Source organism: Bubalus bubalis, chromosome 7 (assembly GCF_019923935.1).
Source record: "Bubalus bubalis isolate 160015118507 breed Murrah chromosome 7, NDDB_SH_1, whole genome shotgun sequence".
NCBI lineage: Eukaryota > Metazoa > Chordata > Mammalia > Artiodactyla > Bovidae > Bubalus > Bubalus bubalis.
In genome coordinates this window covers 59,092,324-59,105,299 of record NC_059163.1, presented here as the reverse complement: position 1 = coordinate 59,105,299, position 12,976 = coordinate 59,092,324, and the positions used below count along the sequence as shown (strand labels likewise).

General features: G+C 41.6%; 1 protein-coding gene across 3 annotated transcripts in view; it reads left to right on the top strand.

Moving 5' to 3' along the window:
* Positions 1-2,328: 2,328 nt before the first annotated feature.
* Positions 2,329-12,976, top strand: part of KLHL5 (kelch like family member 5) — a 95,063-nt gene continuing 84,415 nt past the window's right edge. For 2 of the 3 annotated variants that reach the window (XM_025290156.3, XM_025290155.3), the window contains exon 1: positions 2,329-2,454. The gene's annotated coding sequence lies outside the window, so the exon portion shown is untranslated. Of the gene's footprint in view, positions 2,455-6,659; positions 7,610-12,976 lie in introns of those variants that run through there. The other variant, XM_044945978.2, reaches the window with a different exon arrangement.

The following is a 12,976-nucleotide window of genomic DNA, read 5'->3' as shown; positions in this document are numbered from 1 at the left end:
ACTTCATGGCTGCAGTCACCATCTGCAGTGATTTTTGGAGCCCGAGGAAATAAAGTCTCTCACTGATTCCATTTTTTCCCCATCTATTTGCCATGAAATGATGGGACTGGATGCATGATCTTCGTTTTTTGAATGTTGAGTTTTAAGCCAGCTTTTTCACTCTCCTCTTTCACTTTCATCAAGAGGCTCTTTAGTTCTTCACTTTCTTCCATAAGGGTGGTGTCACTTGCATATCTGATGTTATTGATATTTCTCCCGGCAATCTTCATTCCAGCTTGTGCTTCATCCAGCCTGGCATTTCCCATGATGTACTCTGCATATAAGGTAAACAAGCAGGGTGATAATATAGACAATATAGACATACTCCTCTCCCAATTTTGATAGACTTCAAACAATATATTTAGTATGAAATAAAGGAGAAGGAATTCCTATTTCTTAAATTAGGATTCATTTTCTTTTTACAACTACAATTGTAATCTGATTTGATTGTAATGCTTTTCTAGCCTTTCTCACTATAAACCCAAAAGACTGAATTAAATTTCCAAAACTGAACAACAAATAATGATGAGAGGAAACAAAACTATGAGAGCAATGTCATTTGCTGTGAATATGCACAAATGTTAACACAGAGAAATCAAATGAAGGCTGAAAAACAGCATTCAACTCCAAAAATTCAGACTGTGGGTTTCACAGCTGTCTTTTGTAATTAAAGACAATGCTATTCAAGTAATTTTTATCCATGCATGTAGGTGTGATTGCAAAGAGGGAGTGGGGAGTCTCTCCCAGGTGGCTCTGATTAAAAAAAAAAAAAAATGCATCCTGTACTTTGTGGTTGGAGCTCTCACTGGGATTTTATAAAGTATCTCTTCCTGATTGTAACAGTTTAAAATCAGCCCATCCACTTCCTTTTGAACTAGCAGTCCATATCAATGCCTCAGTGTTTTACATTCTGTTGGTTTTTCTAACCACTTCCCCAAGTGGGAGTGTACAAAAATAGATCCCTAAATCTCGCAGCCACCCCAGGCTGTTGCCACGAACGCAATTTGGCCAAGTTGTTCTGCTATTGACTTGACCCATCAGTCTTCTGGACAATTTGCTTGCATTGGGTTTTCATTATGGACACAAACTAAAGATCTCCAGTGCAAATTTCATTTTGGGAGGACTGACGAAATGCAACCTCACGGACAGGATGACAATGTATCACAGGAGCACTAAATCTGAAAATAATGAACAGACGCCATTACTTTGAGAACAGAAACCAAGTGGACATTTCCTTTACACAACACTTAGAGACAAACTAAGGAGGCCTCTTCCTTCCCTTATCCACCATGAGCTCCGTGGGTGCAGGGACCTTAGCTGCTTTGCTTAAGACTGATTGAGTTAAGCTATATGAAGCGCTTTCGATTGGTGTTGGGATACAGGCACTGAATAAACTGAATTTTCAGCACCTGGCATATATACACAAACGCACACACTATATATATATATATATACATGCATTAATATATATTGGCTAGAGGAATGAAGAAGGAACCAACTTCAGCGGAATTCCTGTTATCCCACCATTAGAAAACAATGATTATGACCCCAAAGTTGAGGATCGTAATTATCATGACACGTATTCACAAACCCACTATGGAGCGCAATAATTACCAGCGTGTTGCATGGGGAAGGGATAGAGAGTCTGGAGAAAAGAGGCAACTCTTGGTGAGTTTCCCCAAAGCTTTAGAACAATACAGTCCTGTCCTCCAAGGAATCAAAAAAAAAAAAAACCAAAACACAGGCCGGCTCTCTGATCGCCTTCCAGCCCTGCAGAGGGACCTCTTCCTAAACTTCCACCCCCAGGAATTTTCCCTTATCCCGGTTTCCAGGGGCAGGGAACAACCGGAATCTTTGTCAGGTCCTCCGCGCCCCGCCCCCTTCCCCAGAGCCCCACCCAGCCTGAAGTCCCCCTCCCCCACAAGCGGCCCCTGCTGCACCCCGCCGCTCCCCTTCCTTCTCCCCCGACTGCCCCGGCCGTCGGCGCGCACCAGGCCGGGGGGAAGGGAAACCAGAAGGGAAACCACCAACCCCGCGGCAGCGGCGGTCTCCGGGGGCAAGCGGGCCGGCGAGAGGGGGGCGGAGCCTGGCGGAAGGGGGCGGGGCAGGCAGCTGCTAGCGCCGCGCCGGGACTGTTGGGCTAGCGGGCCCCCGACTCCCAGCCGCCAGCTCGCCCCCCTCCAGCGCTGCCTGACGAGTTTCTCGCCCCCTGGCCTCGCACCGCCTGACGGAGGAGGAGTGGCCCGCCCCGGGCCGGCCGGCGGCGGGCGTGAGGCCACCGGGAAGGGGTTGGGGGCGCCCGAGGGGCCGAGCATCCTCCTCCTCGGCCCGCCGGCCCCCGCCTCCTGCCTTCCCTCCGCCCGCCTGGCCGCCCCGCCCCGCCGTGACCCCCGGCAGCCTCCGGAGCCCGACGCGGTAAGTGCGACTTCCTCCTCGGCGCCGGGAAGGGGGCCGCGGCGGGTTGGCCGCGCACCGAGGCCCGCTCCCCGCCACCACGCGACCCTCCTCCCGGGCCCTCGGAGAGGCGTCTCGCTCCGGAGGGTGGGCCAGGCGGGGACCTCCCGGGGCTCGAACCGCGGTCCGGCCTCTCGCCGCTCAGTCGCCCGCCCGGAGCGGCGTTTGGGCCGCTCTCGAGTTATGCAAAGTTCTAGACGCAGCGTTTGTGGCCGGCGGGCTGCGGCGTGGGCTGCTGTCCAGAATCAGTGCTTCCTCCCCGTACTCTTCTACCAATAAAACTTAACTGGAAACCATTCTGGATTTTTTTTTTTCCCCTCGTTACCCTCAGGCTACCATAAGCTAAGTTTCTGAGTAATTGCCTCACCCTGGGAGTGTGGAAAATAAGAAAGAGACTTTTATTTCAAGAAAAACCAGCGTGTTTGGTTGAAACTTTCTCAGAGATTTAGGCATTTCAGTTCTGGTTGAAACTTTTTCATTTAGGCATTTCACAGTCGTACCCAGAGATCAAAACATGACGAAGAAAGTTTGGTGTGTTAAAGAGTAAAGCATTTCTGCCGTCTTTATTATCGATTCATTAAAAAAATTTTTTAATGATACATTTACAAAATTCACAGTACAGAAGAGATACGCTGTCTCGCCCCACCCAGCAGTATTACCAGTTCTTACGCATTTTTCCAGAGATAATGTATATGCCAATGTCTTTGCTGCTTTAAAAAAAAAATACGGAAGTGTTGTGTATTAAGTGCCTAGCAGTTACGGGTACCCAATAAATGGCAATTGTCCTTCCGTTTAAAAAACAGTTTAATAAGTCTTTTTGGTTATTAGACCGCTGAAAAACCAATAATGACCTCTTTCGGTTTTAAGCATAATGAATATGACTACATTGTAAATGTGTATGTTCTGTTGGCTTCTCAAAGCTGTATGAATACTTTTACACAAAGGTGACTCTGGTATTTCGGGGTACTGGGACAGGTAGGGAGAAATCAGTATGAAATTGTAAGAAAATAGAACTTGATGAATATAATAGTTCCAAAAATGATTTAAAGCAACTTAACGTCCATATGGTACTGTGGGGTGAAACAAAACTAAATGAAAAGTTGAAGCAGAGCAGGGCAAAAAGTCAAGGGTAAGATAATACCAAGTGCATGAGATCCTGTACTAGAGGCGAGTCACAGTTTTGGCTCTGAACATCGCTAGCAGCCAGGGGGAAGAGAGAGAGAGGAATAAAGTAAGTTTCAGGGTATTTCAAATTCTGAGATAAAAACAGACCAGTTCTTCTGCCTAAGCCCAGCATTTTCCAATAATTAGGCCCGAGAGGAATGGTTTCTCATGGGGCCTAATTAAAAGAGATTGTTGTGATGCAGTTGACAACATTTTTAAGGTATCTCTACAGAAACTGATGAATTTTGGATAACAGTGGACTTCAGTATAGAGCAATAGTAAGACTCTAAAGGTAAGTTCTGTAAAGGCGTTAAGCCTTTCATAATGATCCATTCATAATGTGTAGAGTTACCTAGAATAGTATTTCCCAAACTGTATTCTGAGGCATGAGAAATCAGTAGTTTATTTCTTGAAATAAGATTTTAGCTTAAATAAGTTTGAGATAACTGGCTTAAACAAATTTCAGGGTTTCCCCCCTCCTCAATTTCTTGGCTAATGTTAGTTTACTTTCGTAAAGGGGGATGTATTGTGCGACCTTTTCCAAATTTATTTGATATGGACCACAAATAGAAAATCACTGAACCTGTATAAGTGGGTGGATTGCTTATCCTTCAAGCAGTCTTTGTGAATATTTCTTACAGCTGAGATTTGATAAGAATGAGAGAGCAAAGGGCCTGAGGTTTACCAATTTATTAAGAGCCAAAGTAAAGATACAAGTCAGGATTTTAAAATGTGTGTATGTGCTCAGTTGTGTCAGACAGTTTGCGACCCCTTGAACTGTAATCTGCCAGGCTTCTCTGTCCATGGAATTTCCCAGGCAAGAATATTGGAGCGGGTTGCCATATCCTCCTCCAGGGGATCTTCCTGAACCAGGGATTGAACCAATATCTCTTTGCATCTTCTGCATTGGCAGGTGGGTTCTTTACCACTGCGGCACCTAGGTAGCCCAGAATTTTAAAGTATTTTACATCAAGGAAAAGGCTACTTTCCCCCGGAGTTCTTTTACAGTTGTTCTGCAAATTGCCTGTTGGACCAAATGATCTCTAGAACTTCTTCCTATTGTTCTGTGCTTCAGGGAGCTTGGGATCTTGAATTAAACTAGGTTTAGGCAAGTAGAACCCCTTAAAGGATGATTTTAATTATTCTTGGATATAGATACATTATTAATATTTGCTTTTTATTCCAAACACTACGGGCACTATTACTGTCAAACCTGGAATTCTGTAGCTATAAGACATCTTGGAAAGCATGATACATAATGGAAAGGGATTTGGAGCCAGAAAATCTGGGATTGTGCCATTAATGCGCAGGGTTGTTTTCCAGTAAGTTTATGAACCTCTCTGAATCTGTTTCCTTATTTGTAAGATTAGAATGATGACAGTATGCAGTTCATTCAATGAATGTTGAGAGTCTAATAGGTACTGAGTAGTAGAAAAACAGCTTTAAGAGTCCAAATGAAATAATGTATCAAGAATCCTTTACTATAAATTATTTCCATTCCTGGGTATAGATGGCAAGAGTTTGAACAGCAAGAAATATCATCCTATCCAAATATATTTGGCCTGTGAGTTTCAGATAGCAAGTAGTGAGAGATGAGAGAATGAGGGATTAGTCCAAAATTTTGACTCCGTTCAGTTCTTGTGTTTGGATTTGGAGACTTAGGATAATAACTTAGGAGACTTAGATAGTACTTTCTATAAGAAAGTATTCTATAAATCAGTTGTCCCCATCCTTTTTGGCACAGGGATGGGTTTCATGAAAGACAGTTTTTCCACAGATGGGGGGGGGGGCGGGGGGGGTGTTGTGTCAGGATGAGTCAGGCACACTGCATTTATTGTGCACTTTATTTCTGTTATCACTATATCAACCCTGCCTCAGATCATCAGGTGTTAGATCCCAGAGGTTGGGGATACTCTGCTAGAAATGATTCAATGCTATATAAAATGTTACCATCCTGAAGATAAATTGAGGGCCAAAGGGATTCATTGTCTTCATTTATTTGGTAAAAAAAAAAAAAGACCCTCATATCTTAGTGGTTTAAAACAACAAAAGATTGTTTCTCAGTCATGCTAAGTGTCCAGTTAGGGTCAGCAGGAGCGCTCTGTTCCAGTAGTCATTTAGCGCCCCAGATCGTCAGAGGCTCATCTTAACACCTGATTCCACATTTATTAGGCAGGGAGAAGGATGTGATAAATTGCACATTGGCTTTTAAAGACTCTTAATGACACATATAACTTCCACTGCCATTTCATTGGCCAAACAAGTCATATGACTGCAACCCAACTTCAAGGAGGAGGGGAAATGTAATTCTATCTTGTACCCAAAAAGAGGAGAAGGGGAATAATCTTGGGATGGTCTTTTGGACTACAACTAAGCAGACTTTATAGTTCCATGAGTTAACATAGTCTGAATAAATCAAATCCAAACCATGTTTTTCAGTATTCTATTTAGGGAATAGAAAACAGCGTTTCTTTGTGTATATGTAATCATAGAATTATGCTAATGAGAATTATAAAGAACATTTTTTATTAATTGGAACTGAAGTGCTTTTTGGAAACTCCCAATTAGACAAAGTGTTTGGCCAAGTGAATTTCATTATTTTTTAATTATATGTCCATTCAGTAAACATTTGTTAAATGTGGTATTGTATGAGGCCCTGTGTTAGATCCCATGAGGGTAAAAAGCTGAATGGGAAGTTTATACCAATAGAAAACAGCTATAATTGAATTCTCTCTCTCCTTTTTTTCTCTTTAAAATAACATAAATAGAATCTTCTAATATGATAAAACTTGGTTATGTATATCTACATCATTACACTTTGCTTCTAATCATCTTTTTTGGTCATAGGGATTATTTGGTGACGTTATAGAAAATTAAACTAATTTAAGCAGAAAGCGTGTTTTGTTAAAAAAGTGATATAGCTCTCTGTCAGAGAATCCAAGGGCAGGACATGCAGTTGCTCAGAGGCAACTGGCATATAGCAGAAAGTTAGGAGCTGGAGCTGCTTTTCCTCTCCATATCTTTAATTTCTTGCCAGTGTCTCTTTCCACACATACACTTCATTCCTCTTTTCTCTGTTGGCTGGCTTTCTCAGTTCTGCTCTTAAATGGGTGCGTTTAACCTAAGAGTTCACACACTTGAAACGAATTAGAGCCTTTGGCCATTTCAGAAGAACTACTTTTTTTCTAAGTGCCACATCTTGGTTAGTTCTTAAGGTAATTTACTATCAGAGTCTGGAAATGATAGAGTGGGCCCTAAAATATAACAAGTTAGGGTAATTGACAATTTTGTAATAGCAAGAGAAGCAGTTCAAATAGCTTAGGATGAAAGAAACCTGTGATGTCCATGAAAGTGCTACTACATAATTAACATCAGCTGGCAAATCTAGTGGGACAGGCTGATGAGAATAATCAGGATAAGAAGGTAGAACTGGAGCTGACTTGTAGCAACAATATCCCCTCCCAGAACACTGGCAGATGCCATCTCCATTGTAATACTGTCAGCCATCTCTCTTCCCTCTCCCAAGGTACAGATTACTGAATTGTCTAATGCTTATAAATCACCTACTTCTGATGCTAATACAGGGCTCCCTTGTTTCTTCCCATGACTAATAATGCAGGAAGACTGCTTTTCTATTCTTTTCTAGCCTTCAAATTGGTCTAGACAGTCTCCTTGGACATTTTACCCTTTAACATGCTATTGCTGTATTTCTCCTCCAGCTTAACCTATTTTTATTGTCAATAAATTTCCATTCTTTTTCTTTAAACTGTGTACTTAGCTTTTCTAGCAGAGTTTCCTTGCCATTCTTTACCTATGCAATGTCTCTGTTCATTTGAGTTGAAAAACATCCATAGCTTCACCTCAGCAGATGGCTGAAGGGATGGACTGTGGAGAGGTTATATGTTACCTGGAAGAGGGCATCCCCAGGAGAAAAGAGTAACAACAGAGGAAGGTGAGTAAAAGCTGTGTATGAGATTAGGTGGGATTTATCAGGGCTATATGTTAGGCTAAAAAAGGCAAAAAGAGTATTGAGTTTGGGTTCAGATTGTAGAACATCTGCAACCTCATTTAAGACATTCATTCATAACAGTCTTGTTGCTGTGGAAATGATTGGGTTTTCTTGGGTTCAGACTTATAAAACTGCTGTAGGCTTGTTTACTCAGAAGATATCAGACAGGAACCACAGCTGGCTGGTAAGGCAGCATCACATATTCCTCCTCAGTGCTTGTGATCCTCATAGCAGGCCATGTAAGCAGTTTATGGAGCCACCTGGGAGACATCTCTCTACGTGAAAGCTTAGGTGCTAGGAAACAAAGCTCACATCAGGTAGGTCCCAGAGCCGGCTTGGCTTAAAACACCTCATGTCCCACAGGAGACATTGTCTCTTATATGACTCCATAGATTTAACTTCAGGGTCCCCTCAAGGGATGTGCCAATTTCAAGAGCTGTCACACCTAGGAAAGTCAAAGCCATGGCTTCTTATGAGGTATTTATAGTTCATTATAATTCCTCTGAGTCCAGATGCAAATTTACTAATCAGAGGGATCATTTACTTGAGGAATGTTGCCAGGTAACATAGTTAACATAACTACTTCATTAGATTGCCAAGGAAGTAGAACCAAGAGAGTTAACTGAAGGTTGGTAGTAGATGAGAAAAAGATTTTACCCACACTTGTCATTATCCACAGTGTCTTCCATAGTCCTTTTCATTTGGGAAGTATTCAGTAATACTCGTTTTGTTAACTTTAATGTTGTGTGTTTTAACTCTTTTCATGACAGGAAGTATGAGATAGAGGGAAATAGAGAAGAGAAAGGTAAGGCTGGAAGGTAGGCTGGGACCATTAGATTGTCAAAAACACTAAATTCCGTACTAAAGAGCTTGGCTTTTATTTTTGGGGGGGCGGGGGGGTGGGGAAAGTTTTAACTAAGAGTGATGGGATCAAGAATTAAACACTTTGAAAGGTTAACTTTGGCTCTAGTATGGAGAGCAAATTAGAGATTTAGATTTGAGGACAGTTGGCTCATTTCTACTAAACCTGCCCTTCGGGCAGAGAGTTCTCTGATAAGCAGAAAGAAGGGATACTCAGTTCTGTGCTCTGCAGAGTTTAGAATTACTGGACAGATTCTGCATGGTACATTGGATGGAGGGGCCAAACCACTCATTTTTCTAAGTTTATTTGGCATCCCTTCTCCCAGCTTGGAGACTGGGAGTTTGAGAGAATGGCTCTGAACTGCCTGAGAACATTGGGTTAACACTAAGACATAACCCTTGCCTCCACTGGTTTCCACTGATCACCATGTGACTCACTTAGATTGCCTTATTTTGCTTTTTACTGGAATTAAATTATAAAACAGTCATTTGTTGGCTTTTTCTCTTCTTTCCTTTTTGTTTTGTTTTTTAGTTCTTGGTTATAGGTCAAGCCAGGGAGTTTCTTGAATGGCTAACTGGTTTGACATTTGTAGTGATTAACCATTTCTAATTATAAGCTGTTGAGAAACATAGTGCTTTACATTTTTCTCCTATTGTTTACACTGACCATTTTACCCTTTCCTTACAGAGCTTAACACTGTTCTATCTAATATAAAATGCAGTTTGTAAAATCTGATTGGGCCTACAACAAGTCAAGTTAATCTGTGATTGACACATTGTGTTCCAAGAACTCAGGCAGTTTTGCTTGATTATATTAGTGTCTCAAGAGTACTGATTGCTTACTTTTTTCCATCACTGTAAAGCTACAAACAAGACAGAAACACTTACTGGATTTTGTTCAAGTCAGTAAAAAACAAAATTATAGCTATCCGATTATTACTTTTTATGGCACATAAGACAGCTATGCGCATACCAAAAATACGGTATCTGGCAGGAAGTTAGCAGTGGTTTGCCATCATATTTATGGTATTAAGACGTTCGTGCTTGTGTCATAACATATTCACAAAATCAGGAGTGGGCAGCAAGGAAATCTTTTTTACCTGTCACAAGTCAAAGGGCTATTTAAAAGTAAATATTTTGTTATAATTGGGCTTCCCTTGTAGCTTAGTTGGTAAAGAATCTGTCTGCAATGCAGGAGTCCCTGGTTTGATTCCTGGGCCGGGAAGATCACCTAGAGAAGGAAAGATCACCTAGAGAAGGAAATGGCAACCCACTCCAGTATTCTTGCCTGGAGAATCCCATGGACAGAGGAGCCTGGCAAGCTGCAGTCCCTGGGGTTGCAAGAGTTGAACACTACTTAGCAACTAAACCACCACCTCCGTTTTGTTATAATTTTGCCATAATCTTCAGAATATCAGTTGTGATAACTTGTATAGATAAGTTGGGGATACAAAGTCCATAAAATATTAATTTAGCTGATTTTTTAAAATGTTACTTGCTCTTCTACTGTCTTTAAGTACTGATACAGTTGAGAGATGAAAAGGTATTTTTGATATTAATGTGGGTCAGCACTTCATCCTATGAGAATAGTGACAGAGTTTGGCAGGGAGCTTAAGTGGGGCAGACTCTGTGAGGCATTTGTACTTGGTGAATAAATGCCACATTGGCACTTAATTGTAATAAAGTTGAACTTAATATATATTGTTACATTAGGAGTGATATGTTAAGTCTGTTCTCTGGCTGTCTTTTAATAGCTAACCTTGATAACCTAGATATCAAATCAACTGTACTCTGAATCTGCTTCCCAGTTTGGACAATGGTGGTAATTACCTACTCTACTTCTCCCAAGGTAGTCATCTGCAAATGAGAATACCTTAAAAACAAGAAGCAGTGGGGTATCCTTGACAGTGTACGGTCTTTACAATCAGTCCTGGATTCAAATTGAGCCCTGCTACTCACCATTTATTAATATATGTAATCTCACTTCATTTTGTGGCCTCATCAGTTCAGTTGCTCAGTTGTGTCTGACTCTGCAACCCCATGGACTACAGCACACCAGGCTTCCCTGTCCATCACCAACTCCCAGAGCTTACTCAAATTCATGTTCATTGAGTCAGTGTGCCATCCAGCCATCTCATCCTCTGTCGTCCCCTTCTCCTGCCTTCAGTCTTTCCCAGCATCAGGGTCTTTTCCAGTGAGTCAGTTCTTTGCATGAGGTGGCCAAAGTGTTGGTTTCAGCTTCAGCATCAGTCCATCCAATGAATATTCAGGACTGATTTCCTTTACGATGGACTGGTTGGATCTCCTTGCAGCCCAAGGGACTTTCAAGAGTCTTCTCCAACACTGCAGTTCAAAAGCATAAATTCTTCGGTGCTCAGCTTTCTTCACAGTCCAACTCTCACATCCATACATGACCACTGGAAAAACCATACCTTTGACTAGATGGACCTTTGTTGGCAAAGTAATATCTCTGCTTTTTAATATGCTTTCTAGATTGGTCATTGCTTTCCTTCCAAGGAGCAAGCAGATATGCAGATGACACACCCTTATCGTAGAAAGCAAAGAAGAACTAAAGAGCCTCTTGATGAAAGTGAAAGAGGAGAGTGAAAAAGTTGACTTAAAACTCAACATTCAGAAAACTAAGATCCATGGCATCCAGTCCCATCACTTCATGGCAAGTAGATGGGGAAACAGTGACAGACTTTATTTTTGAGGGCTCCAAAATGACTGCAGTCTCCTCATATATAAGGGTAAAAGGGATGAACCCTGTTTCCCAAGTGACTGTAACAACCAAATGCCACATTCAATATAAAGTGTACACGTTACCTTGCACATTTACACATTCATAAAATGGTAGCTGCTGTTACAAATTAAAATTCTTTCTCGATACTTGTACATGCTACTTCCTGAATCCTATTTAACTGAAGAGAAAACCAAAGATGGAGGAGATGAAGTGATTTGTCCAAATTATGCACTAGCTGGTGAGAGGGTTGGTTATTGGCTCAAGTTTTTTCTGCTGTGTCACTTACGGTACCATTAATTAGTGATTATGTGAGGCAGTGAGAGCAGAAAAATCCACACCAGCCACCTCTGCACTGGCTCATGGCTTTAACCTAATGCACTTTCTTCCCTCTGTAAAATGTACCTACTGATCCTGAAGACCGAGAGATCACTCATGGCTGAGTAGGTTGCTCCAGGGCAGACCTACACAACTTTGTGCTTACCCACTGAGTTGGGTACTTAACCGAAAGTTGGTTGTGTTTATTCACAAACCTGTTTTTACTATAAAACATTAATAAACATGTAAATTAATGGGAGTGTAAGGAAAAGACTTTTTTTATTCTTGAAAATTAAGTTGACTGCTTTCGTATATTATCTCAATATAAAGGAAACAACAAATTTGCTATCAAATTTGATGAAGCCTGGAAAACTGTAAAAGACTATGGGGAAAATCCTCAAAGTTAAAAGCAAAGCCTGTCAAAGTGTCCAAATCCATGGTCCAGCTAACTGGTTCTTTAGGCTATTAGAGATTCTCAAGGAATCTCCAAACCAGACTTCAACAGTATGTGAACTGTGAACCTCCAGATGTTCAAGTTTGTTTTAGACAAGGCAGAGGAACCAGAGATCAAATTGCCAACATCCGTTGGATCTTAGAAAAAGCAAGAGAATTCCAGAAAAATATCTACTTTACCTATTATGCCAAAACGTTTGTCTGTGTAGATCACAACAAACTGTAGAAAATACTTAGAGAGTTGGGAATACCAGACCACCTTATGCGCCTCCTGAGAAATCCGTATGCAGGTCAAGAAGCAACAGTTAGAACCGGACGTGGAAGAACAGACTGGTTCCAAATTCGGAAAGGAGAGCATCAAGGCTGTATATTGTCACCCTGCTTATTTAACTTATATGCAGAGTACATGAGAAACACTGGGCTGGATGAATCACAAGCTGGAATGAAGATTGCCGGGAGAAATATCAATAACCTCAGATATGCAGATGACGCCACCTTATGGCAGAAGGTGAAGAAGAACTAAAGAGCCTCTTGATGAAGTGAAAGAGGTGAAAAAGCTGGCTTAAAACAACATTCAGAAAACTAAGATCATGACATCCAGTCCCATCACTCCATGGCATCTAGAAAGAGAAACAATGAAAACAGTGACAGACTTTATTTTCTCGGGCTCCAAAATCACTGCAGGTGGTGACTGCAGCCATTAAGTTAAAAGACGCTTGCTCTTTGGAAGAAAAGCTATGGCTAACAGCATATTAAAAAGCAGAGTCATTACTTTGCCACAAAGGTCTGTCTAGTCAAGGCTATGGTTTTTCCAGTAGTCAGGTATGGATGTGAGAGTTGGACCATAAAGAAAGCATCAACTCTCTGGCGCTTTTGAACTGTGGTGGTGGAGAAGACTCTTGAGAGTCCCTTGGACTGCAAGGAGATCCAACCAGTCC